A 23625-nucleotide genomic window follows, 5' to 3' on the forward strand; every position below is an offset into this window, starting at 1 on the left:
GCATATATTGAAGTTATTTTTTAAACTATTGGTCAATTCTTACTATCAGAATCAACATCTTCCCCAGCACTCTAGTTGTTAGGGTTTAGTTAATTTGATAGAAATATGTATTTGGTTTAAGTGTCACTTCTTAAAGAATCCTTCACCCAAATATCTAACAATTCAATAGGAAAATATAGCTTGCATAATTAATGATTGTACAAGATACAAATTTGATAATTTCTTTTAAGAAAAATGATTTATAAATAAATCATTTATAAGTTACTTATTTGTAGGATTATAGAAAGGAGGTTACTTTAAGAATGACTTTAATTGATTTAGCAATGAATACATAGTTCAAACGATAAATTTAAGAAAATGTTTGTGCTGAAACACAGAAATAATATACAGCAGGATGATAATGGAATATCGCTAGGGTCTGATTTATTTCAATAAGAATTTATGGTATCCTCTTTTAAGAAAAAAATCTTTTATTCTCTTCCACAATGATTCAGCACTTCTATTTTCAGGTCAGTTTGGCCACCTGGAATAATATAATGCAGTGGTGCCCAATAAAATATACTGATGTACATGGCCTAAATATGTGCTATCCAATATTGCAGCCAAGTGCCACAGATATTCACTAAGCACGTGTTATGCATGACTGCAGCAAGGTGCTACTGCAATTAAAGAACTGAGTTTTAAAATTTACCTATTTTTTAATTAATTTAAATTTGCTTATAAAGAGAGCTAGCTGCTACCATTTTGATTAGCTCATGGTCTCTAAAAACACCCAGTAAGGAATCAGAGGTCCTTGGAGAAGAGATAAGTTGATATTTGGATAGGGAATCTCAAGATTAACTGGAAACATAAAACTATTATATGAAAAAATTAAGAATTTAAGATTTTTCTAGCACACAGTAATATTTTGAGCATCAAGAAGAAAAACAAAATGTCATCAGTTGAAACAAGTGTCTATTAAAATGACAACGATTAAAAGGAGAGGGCAATTGGAATTGTGCCAAATAATACAAAAAGGTATTTTCCTAAAATGTTGAAAAGTGTCCAGTATAGTTATTTATAAGTGCATGCATTGATTCACATTATATGAGCAATATAATAAAATTTTGCTCAACCACAACATTATAAAACACAGTTTTCCCGCCAACCTATAAAATACCTTTTAGTCAGCATTCTAGATGTATAGTTGATGTAAAATATATTATACATGTTTGACATATTGAATTCTATGAATTGTGACAACTGTCTGTACTTATAAAAACCACTGAGTGTTCTCTGATGTTTCCTATAATCTCTCTCCTCTTCCCGCTCAACTTACCTAACACCAGATGTTGATCTCTTTTGCTAATAATTAATAATTTTTCTAGAGTAGTATGTACATTTATGTTGGTCTTGATTCATTCATTTTGAAAAAAATTTGAATATATGTTTCCCTATATGGTCAATTCATTGTATTACTAGTATTATTCCACTGTATATCTAGACTCACTGCCTTCTAATCAATTCTGACTTATAGAAACCCTGCAATTTCTGAGACTGCAAATTTTTATGGAAGCAGACTGCTTCCTATTTTTCACATTGAGTGGCTGGTAGATTTGTACCACTGAACTTGCAGTTAGCAGCCCAATTCCCAGCACCACCATATTTTTTTATCCTTTCTTCTCATGATGGACTTTTAGATTAGTTCTAGATTTTTGTTGTTTTGCCATTAAATAAAATTTGATGCATATTCATATACAAGTTTATGTGTTACATAATTTGCTTTCTCTTCAATAGATAATTAAAATTAGAATAACTAAAATGTTTAGTCATTCTATTTTTAAAATTTTATATTACTACCAGGACTGTATGAGAGAGCCAGTTGTTTCAAATCCTTACCTATACTTGGTATTATCAGGTTTTATTTGTTAGTTTGATTGTTCTTATAATTTAAGGGGGAAATGTATTAAGTCTTAAATAGGACAAAGATAAGAAAAATACTAAAACACATCATCTGGATGAGAGAGGCCATAAACATAAGGTCATAATGGTTTCCCAGGGTTTGCTGAGGATCAACAAATTTGTTTCATTTTAAAAAGTGTTTATGGTCATTCTAACTAAAATTGAATAACCCCCCTTTCCATCAAGTGGATGCTCACAACCAGAGTAAATTCTGACTCATAACAAGCAGAGTGAAACTTATCCCTAGAGTATCTAAGGCTGTAAATCTTTACAGGAGCCAAACAGCTGGTTGATTCTAGGGGATGTGTATTACTATCTCATTGTGATTTTAATTAGCTTCTCCCTAATGTCTAATGATGTTGACCATCGTTTAATGAGTCTATCTTTATATTTTCTATCTAAATAGAAGAATATATTTCTATAGAGTGAAATCAGTATACCTTCATTGGTAAAATTTTCATATATTTTGCACAGTTTGGTTGGGTTATTAGTCTACTAATTTTTGATTTGTAAGATATATTCTTTTACTTTAAACAACTTTTTAATAGATAAAAGTTGTCATATAATTGAATAATTGTCTAATTTGTACATAACTCATCTTCCTCCACAGAAAGGCTGCTTAACTTTTCATCTAGTGATGGCAAGCATTACGAGGAGGTACACCCTTAAAACAGAAAAAATCTCTGCTGGGCAGAGCTTTCATAGAATGCATTTTTTCCTGCTAGGTGAGCATTGAGCAACTCACTCTGAGTTAATGCACTCAGTGTTGTCACCGGGGAAGTTTCTCTCTAGTTACAGTGAATTTTTTCCCTGAAAGCAGTTTCATTCAAACCTCACTTTTTCTGATGGCTGATTTAAGAGAACAGCATGTGGCTGTGAAATTTTGTTTCCTGTTTGGGGAAAAATGTCAAAGAAACTGTTGTGGTGTTGAACACAGCTTATAAGGACAGCACTATGGGAAAAACTCAAGTATACAAGTGGTTTTCTAATTTTAAAAAAGGGGAAATGTCAATTGATGACAAACCTCATTTTGGATGTCCGTCAACTACCCAAAAGGATGAAAATGTCAACTCCGTATTTGGAGTTCGTTCCACCAGGTCAGACTGTTAATCAAACTTTCTATTTAGAGGTTTTAAAAAGGTAGTGTAACAGTGTGCAATAAAAATGGTATGATTTGTGGTAGACGCGGAACTGGTTTTGCCACCATGACAATACACCTGCTCATGCAGCTATATCACTATGCCAGTTATTGGCAAAAACAGCAAGCCTCTCTTGCCCCACCCACCTTATTCACCTGACTTCACTCCGTGTGACTTTATTTTATTTCAGTGAATGGAAAGGGATATGAAAGGACAGTGATTTGACGACATAAAAGAGGTGAAGAAAAAAATGAGGGAGGTGCTGTTAGTCATCCCAACAGATGAGTTTGAAAAATGTTTCCAACAACAGAATAACACATTTGACAAAATTATTAAGTGTAATGGTGAGTGATTTGAAGATGATAATGTTGTTTTGTAAAAAAATTTAAATATATAGCTTTGAAAAGAAAATTCCGTTTTTGGGGGGATACCCCTCATAAAATACTAATTTTAGCAGAATAGTAGTAAAAATGACTCCGTGATTTCAGTGGAAAGTAGTACATTGGTAATGGTTCTTGCACGCAGTATGTAAAAGTACATACAAATATCCTTTTATTCAAAAGTACAAAATAAATTATTTGAAGCCATGGAAAAGGAGAACAGTAAACCATTATATGTATATTGTCAACTCAAGCTAGTAACTGATTGTCACAGTAATGTTCTTAGAACATGAGCTAGCCGTTTCTTTAGTCATTTTCTTGTCTTAAACTGACTTCTCTGAAGTTATTGATGAAAAGCACTGCCTGAAAATTTTTGTCAGTTCATCAAGAAATGGAAAAGCCCTATTTTATGAATTAGAACACACCACCTCCCATGCAACTACCCATTCCACCAATGCCAGGGTGCTTCTCTTCTTTAGGAATTTCTGTGACTACAACTTCTGCTGTGGTTAAAAGACAGGCAACTTCAGCAGCATCCAACAAAGAAGTGCTTACAACATTGACTAGATAAATGATTACTTTTTCTACCATATTCACAAAACCTCCAATCATAGCATCATAACCAACTTGTGAGGAACTTTGCATAATTTTCTCAACTATCAGTGATCCTTCAAGACCTGTATTCTTACCAATGGTCATTATATGGACTTTGTGTGTACCTTTAATAATCTCAGTCAATTATTATTATTTTTTAAATCTTCATTTGCTGGAGTTAATGAGTCCAAAGCCAGAATGTGCTGAATAAGATCACAATCACCTCCAAGAACAATGCCTTCTTCAACAGCAACTCATGTTGCATTAAGCACATCAGTAACAGTCTTTCTTTTCATTCACTTGCATATCACTTGTCCCTCCAATTTTTAACACAGCTAGTCCCTCCGAAAGTTTTGCCAAACGTTCTTTCAGTTTTTCCTTTTCATATTCACTGGTTGTGATGATTTCTTGAATATTTCTGCTCAATGATTTCCTGAATATACTTTTCAGTTTAAGCCTTGTCACCTTTTCCTTTCAAGAGCATGATGTCATCTTTGATCACAATGACCTATACAAATTTTCCTAAGTCATGAACCTGAAAATCTTCAAGATTCAAGGTTAATCACTCTTCTCCAAATATTGCACCACTCGTAGCAATTGCTATGTCTTTAAGCTGGTTCTTTCTATTGTCAACCAAATCTATACCTTTGACTACAATGACCTGAATATCAAGTCATAGTCTATTCAAAATTAGGGTGCTTAGAGATTCTCCATTAACTTCTTCAGCAAATTTGACTACAGGCTGAGGGTACACATTGACAATTTCAAGAGCAAATACAACACTGGGAGCTATACATTTTCTTTTCGCTTAATAGAACACAGGTATCCTGGATTTTCCATTTTTGACCTTTGGTTTTCTTAATAAAATATGGGAAATCATCGTTTCAGTCAGACTTCATGCTTCAATAATTTTCAATTCATCATTCAACGTTTTTCCATCCTTTACTGCGATGACACCCTTTCTTACAGCTTTTGCCATTGCATCAGAAATGATGCTGCCAATGTTTTTGTCTCCATTTACAGAATATTGGAGAAACCTGAGAAATTTCTTCAGGAGTTGGCACAGGTTGAGATTGTTTCTTAAGCTTGGCAATTACACCATCAACAGCTAACATCACTCCTCTTTTGATTTCCACTAGATTAGCACCTTTTTAAAGCTTCTTGAAGAACTTCCTAGGGGACATACAATGCTAGTACAGTGGCAGTGGTGGTATCATCCCTGGCCTCTTCCTTTGTGTTACTGGCAACATCTTGGACATGTTAGGTGCCAATATTTTTGTCAATTGATTTTTAAACAGTGACCCCATCTTTTGTTACTTTAGGACATCCCCAAATCTGCTAAATAATCACTGTTCTTCCCTTTGGTCCCATAATAATGGTTACAGCATTGGTTAAAAGGTCTATGCCTTAAATCATTAGGACTTGGGTGTCTGCACTAAATGTTTCATCTTTGGCATACATGTGAGTGAAATGAGGACACTGGCTTCACCAGATGAAGGACTACAGGTAATTGGAGCATTACTGTGGGGCAGTTGGTGGGCATGTACACAAAGAGAAAAGGACAGAGTGCAGGATGTGCATGGCAATGAGGCTGCACCTCATGGGTTGCCAACTCCCACTGACTTGTAAGAATTTTAAAATATATTTTAAGGTAGATAAAATATATAGTGTAAGGCATATAGTTTGTAAACATTTTCACTCGTGAAGTGATTTTCCTATTTATTTTGAGTAATAATATTTTCAAGAGAAGTTGTTAATTTTGATGAATTCAAAAATTTAAAAAGTTTTATTGGCATATAATTCATATTAATACAATTCAATAATTCAATCACATTCAATTATATCAAAACCAGTTGTACAATCATCGCTGAAATAAATTTTAGAACATTTTCCTTGTCCTTGTATTCACCAATATTTGCTCCCCATTTACCCCAAACTTATCTGTCATGATCCAAGGAACCATCAATCCAGTTACTGTCTCTCTAGGCTTACCTGTCCTGAATTTCATATACAGAAAATAATTTTTAAAAACAAAAGTAGAGCATAAAAGAACTTCCATTAAAAAAAGCAGAAAATATGAAAAACTAAAGCAATTTTTAAGTGGATCAAAAAGGACATCAAAAGATAAGATGTTGAAGGACTTCTGGCAAGATGGTGATCAGGCCTGTACTGGGAGCTCCGTGGGTATTGGTGAATTAGGGAAATTGGGAGGCTCAGTAGGGGATCCGAGGCTGTTAGTTAATCCCTGAGACAGCCCTGAGCGCTCTCAAAGGCTGGAAGCTGATGTTCATCTCCTTTCCTACACTTACTGCAGAGTGCCAGGAACCTATAGACTGGTGCAACGGCAGTCTCAGCTCATGCCCTGCACACTGCTGTGAATCTCACCATGGCTACTATCCCATGGCCACATACCTGCACCCTGGCTGCCATGTCTCAAGCTTGCCAGTCACTCAGTCACTTGTAGCCATGGTTTAACCCCACAAACTACAGCCATCTGCACTCAGCTTTCTATGAAAAGCCTGTGACGCTCCCTCCAATGGCTGGGGGATACCTCTGACGTACCCAACGTTCTCCTGCTTCACCCAGAGCACTCCAAACATAAGCATTTGGCCTCTCTGCTGCCCCTGGTGCTCTCCCACCATCTACATATGAAGCCAACAGCCACAGCTGGGGTCTCCCACTGCCCATCCATGGTGTCTCTAAGTATGGATAGCACCCCAGCACCAGCCCCCCACATGCCCCATGTCTCAGACTCCTGCAACTGGACCAACACTAACCTTTGGGTTGAGGCCTGCATGACTGAGGTCAGAGTATACCAGCCATCTGTATGAGTTTTCCACAGTTGTGAATGGACTCCTACAGAAGCCCGAGCAGTGTTCTAACTCCAACCTAAGAACAACTATTTCTTATGACATGGCCCTACTTCATACCCTCATTAAGATAAAACTGAACGTATGGGTGCTCTACGAAAGTATGGTGAAGAAATAAGTTCAGGGGAAGTGAACTACTTAATTTGACTCTTCTAGCCAAAGTCCCTATCTCCTATCAAAAGATCTTCTCTTGAATTGGTCTGGTAAGAAGTTGAATGAAGTGATTGATAGGATTCATCTGTGAGTAGCTGTGAGCAGGATTCCATAGAGTCCATTTCTGCTGTGTATAAAATGGACCCTGGAAAAAGCAGGAGAGATCTCATTACAAGAAAGATTCAGGAGTGGAGTGAATCCTCTGGGCTTGAGATTCCTGCACAGTGTACCTCCTGGATCCAGATGACAGATATACCATGGAAGGATCAGCAGCAGAACCAAGTGCCAGAGAGTGGAGCACAGTGATGCACTGCTCAAACCACAGAGCAAGTTAAGATGACTGCTTTTGTGCAGGAGTCTGTCTTGTGGAGTGGGGTGCCTCAGGGCATTTAATTGGGATGTTGGGCTTGTTGGCTCTTCACATCCTTGGAAGTAGAGCTGAATGCCTTTGGGCTGAGGGTCACTGGAGTTGTGTGACTCTGGGCACTTAATTCAGGGACCTGGGTTTGCTGAGTCATGGTGCTTGAGGTGAATGCCTTCAGTTTGAGGCTTACAGCATAGTGGTATGCTCCTTTGAGCATTTATTAGCAGGCCTGAAATTTTTTAACACGTTCTGATAAACAACTACTCTGAGAATTTTGTATTTTCTAATGCATTTGTATTTTGTAATGCCTGAGCATTTCCCACTTATATTACAACTTGTTAACTTCTTTTTTTTTTTTTGTTAACTTCTTTAATAAATCATTTAGTCATGAATTTTGTGTAACCATTGCAAGGGATATTAGAACCTAATGATAAAGTAGAAAATATTGAGTTAGATGACATAACTAGATATAGAAATACATCTCAAAGTCCTTATTGGGGGCATATAGGTTTACTATGTTTATGTCTTGTTGGTCTTTTGTTCCTTTAGTAATTATGCAATGTTTTTTCTTGTATTTCATTATGTTATTTTCCTTGAAATATATTTTTCAGATGTTAATATTACCAAGCCTGCTTTTTAAAATGTCCATTCACTTGATATGCCTTTGACCACCCTCTAATTTTTAGTTTGTTTGTCTTTGTGTCTGAGGTGTTTTTTTTTTTTTTAATAATAGACATTTCAGAACAGATAATCAGAGGAAATGGGGTAGGGTAGAGAAGAGGGAAAAGTTAAAAACAACAGAAGGGAAAGTAACAGAGGAAAGAGATGGGGGGGCGGGGACCAAGTAGTGTTAGCATAAGAATTGAAAACAATAACGCATTTTGAATGGATGAAAGAAATGGTAGTACTAATTGAGAAAAGATTATGAAGGTAGTAAAAGCACTTCTCTTGAAGAAAAATAAAAAGAAAGAGACAGAGGAAGACAAAAGAAGAAAAGCAAAAGAAAAAAATGGATGAGGTGTTGGTTTGATCTATCTAAAATCTGTTCAGGAGCACTGTAGATAGTGTGGGTGAGATAAAGATGGGTTTCTAGGAGAAGAATGGGAAGCCTAAGTGGCTTTAGGTCCTGGGTTGAAAACACAAGAGGTGATGATCAGTTGAGCAGCTGTAATCTGTGCTGTAATGTGAGTTACTCCACCTTTTTGGGTGTTTGGGATGGCTGAAAAATGTTGAGACTTGACAGTGGCCTGTAGGCAACTAGGTTATAGGGAAGTTATTCAGGTTAGTCCAAGGCTGAGTGGGTGGACCTCACATCTTTCTAGAGGCAGTGGTCTCTGAGAAAAGGTACCAAAAGAAGGTGGCTGGCTTAGTGGAAGTGGGTGGGCATGAGCAGTTCCAGGGGGTGGGGTATAGTTCTGAATGGCCTGGGTGTTCTAAATGAGGTGCTGGTTGGGAGATGATGACAATGCTGACTAAATGAATAGAAATGATATAAAAATATTTTTTATTAAAAATATGAAAGAAAAGATAGTACTAACTGTTAAAAGAATTAGAAAAATACTACATGGAGACAGAAGAAGATGGCATCCAGTTAGATTTACCCGACCATAGCTTCTGCTACCAGACCGGAAAATTGGGAGCTAAGATGAAGGAGACTGGGAGGCAGAGTCCTAAAATTAGAATCAGGGTACTAAGGCCTGTCCTGAACTCTGCTTTTTAAAATTTTTCACTCACAAAGCCAACCAAGAACACACTGAATCACTTTATGTTCAGTGTGCTAGGCTCGTAGACTCAAGCCAAGCAGCTACCAGCACCCTAGTTAAGCAGCAAGCGATTTCCCCAGGCTGACGCCCAAAAGGGGTCATTATCCCAGACTCCAGGAGAACCTCTGAAAGCTAGTCACAGGACCCCACACCAGAGCTCCTGTGCTGTTAGCTGCCTTGAGCTCATAGCCTCGGGGTTGGGGTCACGTGGGTAGCCATATATTTGGAACAATTGAAAAGATTTAAAGAGATTTACTTGAATCAGATCACAGTGGAGCAGAAAATTCAGTTCCAGTTGGCCTAGAAGAAAACAACCTCTCTTATAAGGTAGATCTCCTCCTCTGGGAGTCAGCATGACAGCCCCAAAATCAGGGCACCCCATAAGCCCAATATAAAAAAAAAAGGAAAATATTTTTCTCAGTCAAAACTGCAAAGCCCAGGCTCGTTGTTTAACTCCAAGACAACTGGTAGAATGAGTCCTTTAACATACACTCGCATAATAAGGAAGCCCGAACTAAGGAATGCCAGAAGTTAGCTACAAAACCCAGAGGTTTTCAACATAACAAAGACCCCCCTGCAGCAAGCCTCAGTTTCAAAATAATTTAGTTCAATTCTAGCTGGCAAGGGGAAATAAACAACTTCTGAATTATTAGGGTATCAGTGGTTTGGGCACAGGCTAGGGCAACTCCCCAAGCCCAATGAGAGGAGCTACTGTCTGCCCTCAGTGAACCTACATGCAGCTGGGGAGGTTCTGCCTGGGACCCTACACCAAGCAAGCACACCACCCCCCTACCTTGAGGCAGGGTTGGAACTCCTCCAGCGCCACAGTCAGGCAATCAAGCCTCAGTAATCTCCTCACTCTTCTTTTTCTTCCCTCTCCCTTCTATCTTTCGCACCGCAGTCAGTCTCAATGGGCACAGTTTTGTTTTTTACTCTTTTTCTTTCCTTTTTATTTTTCTCTTATTCCTCTTCTCTCCCTCTCTTTCCTTTCATGTACCACTGCTGGCTTCTAGGCCACTACCATCAGCCTAGGGCAACTCTACCCAAACAGCAGGGACAACTCCAGTCTGGCCTCTGTGGAGCGTACTACACCACACCAAGCAGTTGTGACAGCTCTCTACAGTTCTCCACACTGTTGAGGAAACCTCAGTTTCACCTTTATGATGATCTTGCCAACTAGGGTAATTCTGCACAGCACCGGTGGGACCCTGCACTAAAAGGGCACACCAACTTTCCATCTTGAGGTAGGGTTAAAACCGTTCATTCTCAATATTCAGGAGATCAGGGATCAGATAGCTCTTTACTCTTTATTTTTTTTCTTCTCTCTTTCCTACCACAGTCAATCTTAATGAACACAATTGGGTTTCCCCCCATTCTTTCTTTCTTTTATTTTTCTTTCTTCTCTTTATCTTCTTCTTCTTCTTTTCTGCTTCTCTCTTCTCCCTATCTTTCCTTCCACATACTGATGGCTTCCAGCTCCCTACCATCTGCCTAGGGCAACTCCACCCACCCAGTGGGAAGAGCTCCAACCACAGTCTCAGCAGATTCAGTTTTTCTTTTTTGTTGTTTTCGTTTTCTGTCTCTTTGTCCTTATTTGAATTTGTGTGTGTGTTACTTTGTTTTTTATTTTTTCTCTTGTCTTTGTTTTATCCTTTTTCTCTTTTTTCTCTTCTCACTCTTTTTCCTTTCACAAGCCACTTCCAGCCTCCAGGCCACTCCCCTCCATCTAGGGAAACTCTGATGACCCAGTTGGGGGAACTCCCACCTGCACTTGTTGACTTTACATGCAGTTAGGGAAATCACACTCGTCTTCCACCATACCCCAAGTGGCTGATGGATCTTCCTTTGAAATGGCTGGGGAACCTTCTGCCTACAACCAAATACCCTACAAGTGACTAGGGGAACTCCTGCCCACTGTCTGTGGTGCTCCGTGTGCTCCAGGAACATCCACCCAATCTCCATGGCAATCTCTCCAACTAGGTTAATTCTGCATGCCATCTACGGTGGTCTATACTAAGGAGGGTACCCTCACACATCCTCCATTTCACTTCAGTTGGAGAGGGAAATGCCACACGCAATCAGAGGCTCTCCAAACCCCATGAGACACACTACTACAGCTTACTGGGAGTAAGTCAGTGAAATGCCATCCTCATGGACCCACAACCACCCAACCAGGGTCCCATGAGAGGATTATCCAACTCACATTCCAAATAACGGAATACTGGTTGGCTAGGGAAAGAGAGAAACCACAGGAAGATACAGTGGTAGCCTGACACCACCCACGCCCCCCTCAAGTGCAGCTTCATGCAGGGAGTTTGTAGAAGCACTCATACAAGTCCCCCAGGAGAGAGACCAGTGTTCTTTGACTGTGGAAAATGGTGCTGGGCTCCTGTAAAACAACATGTAAATAGCAACCGACCCCAACAGCTTCAATGAAAAATCAGGAGGAACCGAAGACAGTGCCAGAAGAAGTCATGAACCTAACAACATGCATAGAAGCAGACATTGACCTGCGACAGAAATAAATTTTCAAAATGTGGCTTGAAATCATATAGGGTATGAGGGAAGCAGTACAGTAAAAGGATGAAATGATAGAGGAGATAAAGGGAATGCACCAAAGGGAAGCACAAAACCTAAGGGATGAAATAACAATATTCAGTAGCAAATTAACATACTTTGCCAACGGACTTGAGAAGGCAGATAATCGCATCAGGGACCTAGAGTAGGGGCATCAAATTGGTGGCCTGTGGGCCGCATGCGACCCCCTAGGCAATTTTTTGTGGCCCATGATGCTCTAAAATAAAATGAAAATAGAAAAAAACATTAAAACGTTATGAAGAAAATAGCGCTTAGAGGAGATCAAGGCAATACCATACACACACAATTATCTTGTTAACCCTTTATACTGATGACCAGTATACATAAGGCCCAGTACTTTTCCTGGGGGCCTGTGGATGTGTATAAACATGGTGACTCAGTTCTGGCAACGTTTGGAAGTGATATATGTGCTACTCTCAGCGTCCTGTAATGTAAACAGATCCCAATAGTGAAAAAGGTTAAAAAGAGCACTCTGGGTTGTGCTGTTTATGAATCATACCTAGCGGCAGTGATAGTTAACATTTTTAGAGGAAAGCCATTACAATTGTGCATCAATGTTTGTCAGCTGCCTAATATTTTGTGTTTTTTATTAGTTGCTTTGTTATATTTTCAGGCCACAACAGAAAAGGTAAGTGAAAACTAGTAAGATGGAAGCGCTGGCAAGTTTCTGGTGAAAAATAATAATTTTAGTTTTATAAATACATTAAATAAAATCAATTATGTCGTGTTTTAGTTATCTTATCCATATTCCTTAATCCTCACTTCAAAATATAAATTTAACAAAATTTGTAAATGTGATGTGGCCCATGTGAATCTAGCCAGTTTCACCAAATGGCCCACTTTTTGAGTTTGACACCCCTAATGTAGAGGATAACCAGGCACACTTCAACAAACAGGAAAATAAGTCAAATTGGACAATCAGAAAAGCTGAAGGAAACCTGAGAGCCATTTTGATGCTAGGAAAAGGAACAATATTATAATAATTGGACTACCAGAACAAGACATAATAAAGAAGACAACAGAGAAAACAGTGAGTGAATTCTTACAGGAAAACTTCCACAGCTTAATAAATGAAAATCAGGGAATCATTTAGGAGGCCGAAAGACCAACCAGAGTGAATCCCAAGAAGAAGTCACTAAAACACATAATAATTAAACTATCCAACTATGATCAAAAGGAGAAAATCATCAGAGCAACTAAGGAAAAACAAATAGTCACTTATAAAGGTACCCAAATAAGAATATGTTCGTACCTATCAGCAAACACAATAAAGAAAAGGAGGGAGTGGAGTAACATATTCCAAAAATTGAAGGAAAATAACACAAATGCAAGAACACTCTACCCGGCCAAATTATATATTAAGATACATGGAGAAGTAAGAATCTTCCCAGACAAGGAAAACCCCAAAGAATACCTAAAAAGAAGCCCAGCCCTTCAAAGAAGCCTTGCCGATTCAGTATGGGCAGAAGATCAACACTCACCGAGCACAAATAAGAGACCTTCATATAGAACAACTCCACCCAGAGGGTGGCAAAGAGAAAACAGCCCCTAAGGTAGCATTGGCTCAACAGTGGAAAGAAGGCAAGAATGAAACACACATACACGCACACAACACAAACCAATAAGATAGGTAGGTAGGAAAACACCAATCACAAAAGGTACAAGATGACATCACAGAGTACACTGATGGGTGTAATAACACTGGAAATCAATGGATTGAACTCAGGAATTAAAAGGAAGAGGCTAACAGACTGGATTAGGAAACATAATCCATTGATCTGCTGCATACAGGAGACACATCTCAAGCTTGCAGACAAGGACAGTTTGAGAATTAAACATTGGAGAAAAATATGCGAAGCAAATGGCAATGCAAAAAAAGCAGTGGTAGCAATCTTAATCTCTGACAAAATTGATCTCAAGGTACACGCCATAACAAGAGACAAGTAGAGGCACTATATAATGCTCAAGGGAACAATAGACCAAGAACTAATGAGTATAATACCTATATACTAGCCCAATGAGAGACCCATGAAATTCACAAACCGAACACTCCAAAAGATGAGAAAAGAAACCACAGGCTCAAATATTATAGTTGGTGACATTAATACACCACTCTGAAAAAGACAGATCACAGGGAAAGAAACTTAACAAAGAGGCTACAGATCTAAACAGCACAATTTGGACAACTTGACCTGATAGATATTTTCAGAATTTTCTGCCCAAATGCAAAACAATTAACATTCCTTTTAAGCTCACATGGCACATACTCAAAGATAGACCACATGCTGGGACACAAGTTGAACCTGAGTAAATTCAAGCACATAGAGTATACGCAGATGTCTCTCTCCAACCACTATGCCATAAAGCTGGAACTCAACCAAAGGATGATGAATAAAACAAGGGCAAACTATTAGAGAATGAATAATTCTCTATTGTAAAAGGAGTGGGTATTGGCCCAGATCAGAGATGAAATCAGGAATTTTCTAGAAACCAATGAGAATGAAAATACGATGTACCAAAACTTTTGAAACACAGCAAAGGCATTTATCAGAGGAAGGTTGAAAGCAATACATGCACACATGAAAAAAGGAGAGAGACTTGCTCTACCTGACTTAAGCTTGTATTATATGACCACAGTGGTCAAAACAGGTATGACAGATATTTAGACCAATGAAAAAGAGCTTAAACCCCAGAAATAAAAGTATCAGCATACAGATAACTGATTTTTAATAAGGTCCCAAAAATATTAAATGGGAAGCAGATGCCCTCTTCAATAAGTGGTGCTGGGAAAAAGGGATATCTATCTGCAGAAAAGTGAAGCAAGAACCTTACCTCACTCCATGAACAAGAATAAAGTCAAGGTGGATCATAGAACTTGGGGTAAAACCCCCAAGTATTGGGGCCATTAATGAGGGAATTGGACAAACCTGAAAACCTTGGCACAGGGAATACATAGGCTGTTGGAAATAGGGAAGGATACAAATACAGAGGAGTCACAAATTGTCAGGTTTGGATATACTGAAGATAAATAATCTGTGTACATTGAAAGAATTCATCAAGAGAGTAATAAGAGAGCTCACAGACTGGGAAAACATTTTTAGCAATGACACGTCAGACAAGGCCTTAATACTAAAATCTACAATACTTTGCAAGCTTACAATTAGAAAAAAATTAGCTGCCCACTAAGGGTGTGGGCAAAGGACATGAACAGAAGTTTCACAGGGGCAGAAATCTGAATGGCCAATAAACATATGAGAAAATGTTCCCGATCATTAGCCACATGAGAAATGCAAATTAAAACCGCTATGAGATACCACCTAACTCTCTGAAAGACAGCCCAATTCAAAAAATTAGAAAGTAGCCAATGTTGGAAGGGCTGTGGGCAGCTAGGAACTCTTGTCAACTGCTGGTGGACCTGTAGTATGTACAGCCATTATGGAAATCAATTTGGTGATATCTAAAACAGATGGAAATTGAGCTACCATATGACCCAGCAATCCCCCTACTGGGTATATACCCAGAAGAGGCAAGAAACAAATCATGGCCAGACATCTGTGCTCCCATGTTCATTGCAGCACAGTTCACAATTGCAAGGAGTTGGAAACAACCCAAATTTCCCGCAACAGATGAATGGCTTAAAAAACTGTGGTACCTACATATAATAGAAAACTACACATCCCTAAAAAAGCAGTGATGAACGCATGAACCACATTGCTGCATGGGAAGAACTGGAAGAAATCATGCTAATTGAAGTAAGCCAAACACAAAAGGAAAAGTACAGCATGAGTCCACTGAGCTAAGCTTAAAAAAATAGCGGGCATATGGGAAAACTACTATATACATACATCCTTATAACTCCACAGGAGATTGAGAGAGAGACCAGGCTTCAACCCGATGTGCTAAGATGTTAATATAACATACCAGTATGGACCATGGATCCAATATAGAGGTATGCGGGTCTGGTCTCAATCCCAACTATGTGGACACCCCTCCTCTGCTCAGAAGAATAAACATCAGAGGACAGCATCGGAGCTACAGATCGGTTTGAGGGGCCTGTCGGATTAGAGCACATGAGAGAAATACAAAGAATAGATGGGGAGGAGAGAATATGCGGGCTCACCAAGTCACAAGGACGATGTTCCTGCTTGGAGCAGACAATGGTCAGGGAGGACCGGCCCCACCATGGGGCACAGCATCCCTCACTGAACTGTGGCGCTGCAGGGGACAGCACTGGAAACACAATGCGGAAATAGTACATGGTCTGGCCCCATCACGCTGGGGTGAAGGCATGCAACAGAGCAGCAGGGGGAGCAGAGTGATGAAATCCCCGGGAATACCAAAAATAGACTTTGGAGACAGAGTGTGGCACCCCATCAGCCTCAACTGGAAAACACTTGTAGAGGCCAACAAACAGACTTTGGACTTAATTTATAGACTTTTACATTTTTGCCTGTGGATTTCTTTTCGTTATTATTATTTTGTTTTTGTTGTTACTGATATTGTTTTGTTGGTATTGACTTCCTTTGTTGTTTTATTTGGCTTTGTCTGGTTTTTTGCGCTTCTTAATGTATCTGCATGTCTATCTACATAAGATAGGTGGGATAATTAATTTGGAGATGAAAAGAATGGGACCAATGGTTCCTGGAGGAAATGGGAGAAGGGGCAGTGGGAGAAAGGAAGGGGAACCAACCCAGGGACAAGGTAACAACAAGTTAACTAGATTCAATGGAAGGAAAGTCATAGGATGCCCAGTGGGGCTTAATCAAGGGCAATGTAGCAGCGAGGAATTACTAAACCTAAATGAAGGCTGAACATGATGGTGGGACAAGAAGGAAGTGACAGGAAACAGAAAAAAGAACAAGGAGGCTAGGGACATTTACAGAGGCCAAAATACAGGCATGTACACATGTAAATAAATAAATATATATATATAAAATGAGGGGGGAATAGAATTATGTATTCACATCTATATGTCAAGAATTAAGGTTGCAGATGGACATTGGGCCTCGACTCAAGTACTCCCTTAACACAAGAACACTTTGTTCTAACAATCCGGCATTCTGTCATGCTCACCTTCCCAACATGATTGCTGAAGGCAAAATGGGTGCATAAGCAAATGTGGTGAAGAAATATGATGGTCCCAAACTATCAAAAGATATAGCATCTGGTGTCTGAAAGGCTTGAAGATTAAAAAGTAGCCGTCTATCTGAGAAGCAACAAAGTCCACATGGAAGAAGCACACCAGCCTGTGTGATCATGAGGTGTCGATGGGATCAGGTATCAGGTATCTAAGACCCAGAATAAAATCATAGTCAATGTGAGGAGAGGGGGGCATCTGTAGACAATTGGACATTCCTTCACAGAGGGATCACAGGGAGGAGATGTGCCAATCAGGGTGCAGTGTACCACCAATGAAACACACAACTTTCTTCTAGTTCTTTGGTACTTCCTTTGCCCCACTATCATGATCTCAATTCTACCTTACAAATCAGATTAGATCAGAGCATGCACACTGCTACAGATAAGAGCCTGCAACATAGGGACTCCAGGAGAGATAAACCCCTCAGGGCCAACAATGAGAACAGAGATACCAGGAGAATTAGGAGAGGGTGGTGGGAGATAGGGGGAATCAATCACAAATATTCATATATAACCCTCCCCCGGGTGGATGAATAACAGAAAAGTGGGAGAGGGGTGATGGAGGACAATGTAAGGTATGGAAACAATAATCTATAATTTATCAAGTGTTTGTGAGGGAGGGTGGGTGGGGGAGGGAGAGGGAAGAAATGGGGAGCTGATACCAAGGGCTAAAGTGGGAAGAGAATGCTTTGAAAATGATGATGGCAGTACATGTGAAAAGGTGCTTGACACACTCGATGAATGTATGAATTGTGATAAGAGATGTAATAGCCCCCAATAAAATGATTTTAAAATACTACATGCTTTTGTTTAAATGAGGGGAGAATAAAAAACTGGGGATCTAAACTCTACTCTGGTAGAGTTCAGAAGTGTGTAAGAAAGGAAAAGATAGGTCGACCAGTTAGAGCCAGTGCCTAGAGGCAGTGACTTTGTCCACTGGGGGGTTTCAACTTCTAGGAATAGTTTTCGGAAAACACCTAATTAAAAGTGAGGCAGTCAAGTGGTACTTTGAGAGCTAAGAAGCTAGAGGTCTTGAAATTGGGGACTTGGAGGTGGGATAAGTGTTGCTGGCTGTCCTGAAGGGATCGAGTTCCAGGAGCCTAGATTAGAGTGGTAAGGCTTAAGATGGTCAAGCGATGGTGGTCTCTGAGAAGGGATGGGGAAAAGGGAGCTGAACCAGGCACCTTCCCAAGGGGGAAAGGTGGTCTCTCTGGATGGCCAACGGGGAAGGGAGTGAGGTATGAGTCTTCTCAGAGAGCAGGCTACTGCACTAGATGGCCTCTAAAACTCCCTACTATTAAGTTGATGTTGACTCATAACATCCCTATAGGAGAGGTTAGAACTACCCCCTGTGAGTTTCTGAGACTGTAAATCTACAGGAGTAGAAAGTCCCGAGAGTTTCTCCCAAGGAGACACTGATGCTTTGAACTATGGACTTTGAAGTTAGCAAGCTCAAGTCAGCTCCTGAATTGATTCAAATTCAGGACAATTATGGGAGCCTTCTGAGCCCAGGGTGTATGACTCTTATGACGAACAATAAGCACTCACCTGCCAAAGGAAAGGTACTTGACTGCTGATGGGTTCTTGCCAGCAAAGGGATGGGGAGACTGTATAGGCAGTCTCGGGCTTAGAGTGTGGAGTTTATGACCGTTGGGAAGTTAATGCACTATGAAAGTCTGCTGTGAGATAAATGACTTGGTCTAGCAGGAGGGAAGGCTAAGCATGGTATTGATATATTACTCCTTCTTCTTCCTCTCCGCTGTTCACTCTGAACCTTGAGGACTCAGGTTACTTATCTACTGAGCCATTCTCTACAGTTGATTACACTCCGTTTTTTTCTTCTGTCTCTCTTAATTCTTTTATTGGGAGCTCTTACAGATATAACATTCCATAGTTCCAGCACCTCAAGAAGTAGTATATAATTGTTGCCACAATCAGTTTCAAAGCACTTTCTTTCTTCTTGCACTCCTTCATATCAGCTTCCCTTTATTCCACCCTCCCCAACCTTCCAGGAACCTCTATCTATCTATCTATCTATCTATCTATCTATCTATCTATCTATCTATCTATCTATATCTATCTAACTATATAATCTATCTACCTATGCCATATCTTACACCATCCACTATCTCATTTCACATATAATTCTGTTGTTCACTCCCTGTGAGTAGGGTTATACAGTCATCCAGGCTATTAGCCGCCACCCCTCCCTCCCTTCCAGCACCCTCAGGGCTATAATTCCAATGTTTGGGTTTGGAAAGGGATATGAGGGTTGGCAGTTTGATCACCATGCTACCATCAGCTGAGGATCTCCTCAGAAACTGACTCAATTTGGTATCCACAACCAAGAGAAGACAATAGCTCTGCTCCCCAATCTGGCCTGCTCTGGATCTCTGGCCTGCTTATGGGTCCCAACCCGCTCTATGTCCCCAGCCTGCTCCAGATCCCATACCTGCTCAAGAACCCTGGCTTGCTTCAGATCTCTGGTCTGTAAATGGGGCTCTAGTCAGTTCAGGATTTCTGACTTGCTTCTGAGTCTCTGGCCTGCTCTGGGTCTCCAGCTAGCAGCCATATCCTTTCAACTTTCCAATCTTCAGTTCTGTACTGTCTGCTACCTTGGGTCTCTCAGTGCAAGTGCACTGACCCTTGCCTCCATACTTTCTTATTTTGAAAGAAATCTGACCCTGTTTGTTACCGAGGGCCAAGTGAAGAGATCGCCAACAGGTATCACAGGCCACACAGGAACTCCGAGCCACGCAGGGGCCTTGGGGCCCAATCCTATCTTCTTGAGTGTCATAATTATTGAATGATGTCAAATGTTTTTCCTGTGTCTATTTATATTATCATGTGATTCTTGCCCTTTTTCTTGTCAATGTGGTGAATAATGCTGATAGCATTTTGGATGTGGTATGAATCCCACTTGGTCATGCTTGTATATATATATATATATCCTTAACAAAATCCTTAAAATATATATATATATATATATATGTGTGTGTGTGTGTATACACACACACATACTTTTGTGTTATATTGGCCAAGAGTTTGTTAAGGATTTTTTCATGAATTAGAGGTATTGGCCTGTAGCTCTCCATTCCTGTGGGAATTTTGCCTGGCGTTGGTATCAGCATTATACTAGCTTTGGAGAATGTGTTTGAGAGTTTAACATCCTTTTCTATGTTCTAAAAGAGTTTGTGTGGAATTGGTGTCAACTCTTCCTGGTATTCTTGATAGAATTCTCCTGTGAAGCCATCTGGGACTGGGTCTTTTTGTAGTTTGTAGTTCCCTGATAACCTTGTTGATTTCTTCTTTTGCTAAGGGTCTGTTCCAGTTCTTGACGTCTATTTGAGATAATCTGGGGAGTGGTTTTGTTTATGTATTTGTCCACGTCTTCCAAGTTGTTATATTCATGGGAGTACAGTCCTTTGTAGTACTGTGTAATTAGTCTTTTAATTTCATTACAGTTCAATGTAATTTATCTTGTTTCATCTCTCATCATAGATATTCATATCTGTTGTTGCCTAACTTTTGTTAGGTTTGCTAGTGGTTTGTTGATCCTGTTAATCCTTTCAAAGAATCAGCTTTTTCCAGACTTAATTTCTTACATTGTTTTTTGTTTGTTTGTTTCCCCATTCATTCATCTCTGCCCTGATTTTTATTTCTTTTTTTTTGCTACTAGAAGGATTATTTTGTTGACTCTGTTCCAACTGCTGAAGGTTTTGTGATAGGGTATTGACCATAAGTCTCTCTTCCCTCTTCATGTGTGCATTTATCACTATCAAGCATCCTCTGATAATTGCCTTTGCTGTATCCCATAAATTTTGGTATGTTTTAATCTCATTCTCTTTAGTTTCTAGAAACTTTCTAATTTAGTATCCAATTTGGGCCAATACCCAGCCCTTTTGAAGAAGTAAGTTATTGAACAACCATGTATTTTCCCTTGTTGTTGTTCTTTCTTTTGTTGATTCCCAGCTTTATGAAAATAATGTAGTTTTTTTCTTGTGTGTAGTTTTTTATAGTTGAGTGGAAAGCTCTGAACATATCTCAGGTCAAGTTGTCTGAGTGTAGAGGCTAGTTCTGTTGCCTCCTTGTTGAGCTTCTTTCCCACTGGTATAGCTTTCATGGAGAGCAGGCTATTGAAGTCTACTATAATTGTTGATCCTGTGATTTATCTTTTTATCTTTTGAAGGATTTGACTGACAAAAATCACAGGTCTCTTGAATATGTTCTTTATATGTTTAATATGCACACTGGCTCTCGGTCTACTGATTCCTTTATCATCACATAGTGCCCTACTTATCTCTTGTTATGTGCTTCACCTTGAGATCATTTTTGTCAGAGATTAGAATTGATTGCAACTCCTGCTTTTTATAGATTGTTACTCACTTGATATATTTTCGTCATCCTTTGATTCTCAACCTATTTTTTCTGTGATCTTGAGATGCTTCTTTCAGACAACAGATTGATGCCTAATCAAAGTCTGCTACTCTGTATGAGTGAGTTCGTACCACTGACCTTCATAGTAATTACATCCATCTGTGGATTCTTTGCTGTCTTCTCATACCTTTTGTGATAGTTTCCTACATTCTTCCTTAGCTGTGTGCTGTGTATGTGTATGTGGTTCAATCTTGACTTCTTTTCATTGTTGGCTCAAAGAAGTCTTGGACATTTCTTTGAGTGTGTTGACTTATAGATAGTGTTACAATATGTCGTGGTCTCATGTTTGTGTTCTGTAGATGTTGGTCTTCTGTCCAAAGTGAGTTGGAAGTAATTCTTGTGCTGTTTTTTGTTTTTGTTTTGTTTTTGCATGTATTCTCTAAAATTTTCCTGATATGGGAGAACTCTTACTTCTCTGTCAACTTTGATGGAGAATTTGGCAGGGTAAAGGATTCAGGGGTTACAGTTATTCTCCTTCAATTTTCAGAAGATGCTACTCGATTCGCTCCGCTTCATGGCATCTGCTGATAAGTCTGAGCATATTTTTATCTGATTACCCTTATACATGACTGCATTTTTTCTCTAGATGCTTTTATGATTTTTCTCCCTTCCCTCAAAGTTTTATATTTTGACTACTATAAACCTTGGTGTGTTTTTCTTGGGGTTCAGTCTAATTGGTGTCCAATCTGCTCCCTAGATAATTGTCTAATCCTCTTTTATTAAATTGGGGAAGATTTTTTTCCAGGAATTTCCTTGCTATTTTTGGCTGTTGATTTTTTCATTACATTTTGCTCTGGTTTCCCAATTATTTGAATATTGCTTATCTTCATAGCATTTCTCATTGTTCTTAGGTTTTCTTCAGCTTCTTTAATTATCTTATTTGATTGTCTTTCACATTTGTTGATTTGTGCTTGGCTATCTTCAGGGTCACTGATATGATTCTCTGGTTCTTCCAGCCTGTTGGTAAGTAGGGTCTTTTACCTTTTTGTTTCTTTGCTTCTTCTGCAACAACCCTTACCTCTTGTGTTTCCCTTTGGTATGTGTTCTCTATCCTCTCAGTTTATTCAACCTTGTTCTGTATTGATTCCCTCATATCCTGTATGAATGAGCAGCATTCTGAAGATTTCTTCCTGTGGTGGTTCAAAGTCTGCTTCTTCTATATAGATCGCTGGGTTCAGGTCCTCTTCAGACATTGTAGTTTGTTTATCTTGCTTTCTTGTACTGACTGCTTATGTGAGTTGTGTGTATGTGTATTTTAGTGTTGCTGGAGGTGGCTCTACTTTTGGGGCTATGGTGGTCAAGGCCACATGCAGCAGGTGGCACTGGTACCCCAACTGTGCAGGGAACAGAAAGCCACAGGTATGACTAGCCAGCTGCACCAGCTGTGTGATCAGCTCAGGCAGTGCTGGCCAGGTTCTCCAGCCACAGGCTGATTAGGCATTGGCAGAGGAGTAGGACCCATTTCAGACACAAGTCCTGGGCTGTACAAGTGGCTTGGGCTGCTAGGAGGGGTCAGCCAGGTCCACAGGATGCTCAGGTCCTATAAGTGGGTACAGGCAGAGTACAGCGATCTCGGTGGCCCCATCTTGTAGATGACCTGAGTGTTGAGGGCAGCACCAATTGAGCTAGCTATATGTGCCAGGCCTCTCAGGCTCTGTCCAGATGTGCTTCAAGGGACTGTGTTAGTCTGGATATACTAGAGAAACAAATTCATTGAGACACTCATATGTGTATAACAAAGAACAATTAAATATTGAGAAAACATCCCAACCCAGTCCAGATCATGTCCATGAGTCCGATATTAACCCATATGTCTGATACCAATCTATGAGGTCCTCTTCAGACTCATGAAACACATGCAAAGACACTGAATGCAGGAAGATCACACAGGCCAATGGGTGGTAAGTCTTGTGGCTCCAGTGGTGTTGTTAGCATTGTCAGGGGCCTCCATGTAGTTTCTTCAGCTCCAAAACTCTGATTGCCTCAGGGTAGCTTCATGTGGCCTCTCCTCAGAAATCTCTCACAGGGAGTCAGCAGAGAGAGTGTCTTTCAACTCCAAGGAGAAAATCCAGGACTTACCAGAATCTTCAGGAGAAGGCCATGCCCACACAGAGGCCTTATTGACTATGACCTGATTGATAGCCTAGACTCCACTCCTTCACTCATAATCCTCTCAAATCAACAGCAGATTATACAAGTAATTACCAGAGGGGTGAGGCACTCCATTGTCATGGGATATGAGCTCTA

At 39.7% G+C, this 23625-nt stretch overlaps 1 pseudogene; it reads right to left on the minus strand.

Moving 5' to 3' along the window:
• Positions 1-3874: 3874 nt before the first annotated feature.
• On the minus strand, positions 3875-5573 carry LOC101663470 (annotated as a pseudogene).
• Positions 5574-23625: the final 18052 nt, after the last annotated feature.

The sequence above is a fragment of the Echinops telfairi genome, unplaced genomic scaffold, assembly GCF_000313985.2.
Source record: "Echinops telfairi isolate 266 unplaced genomic scaffold, ASM31398v2 ScPeMD7_7462;HRSCAF=8500, whole genome shotgun sequence".
In the NCBI taxonomy this organism is placed as follows: Eukaryota; Metazoa; Chordata; class Mammalia; order Afrosoricida; family Tenrecidae; genus Echinops; species Echinops telfairi.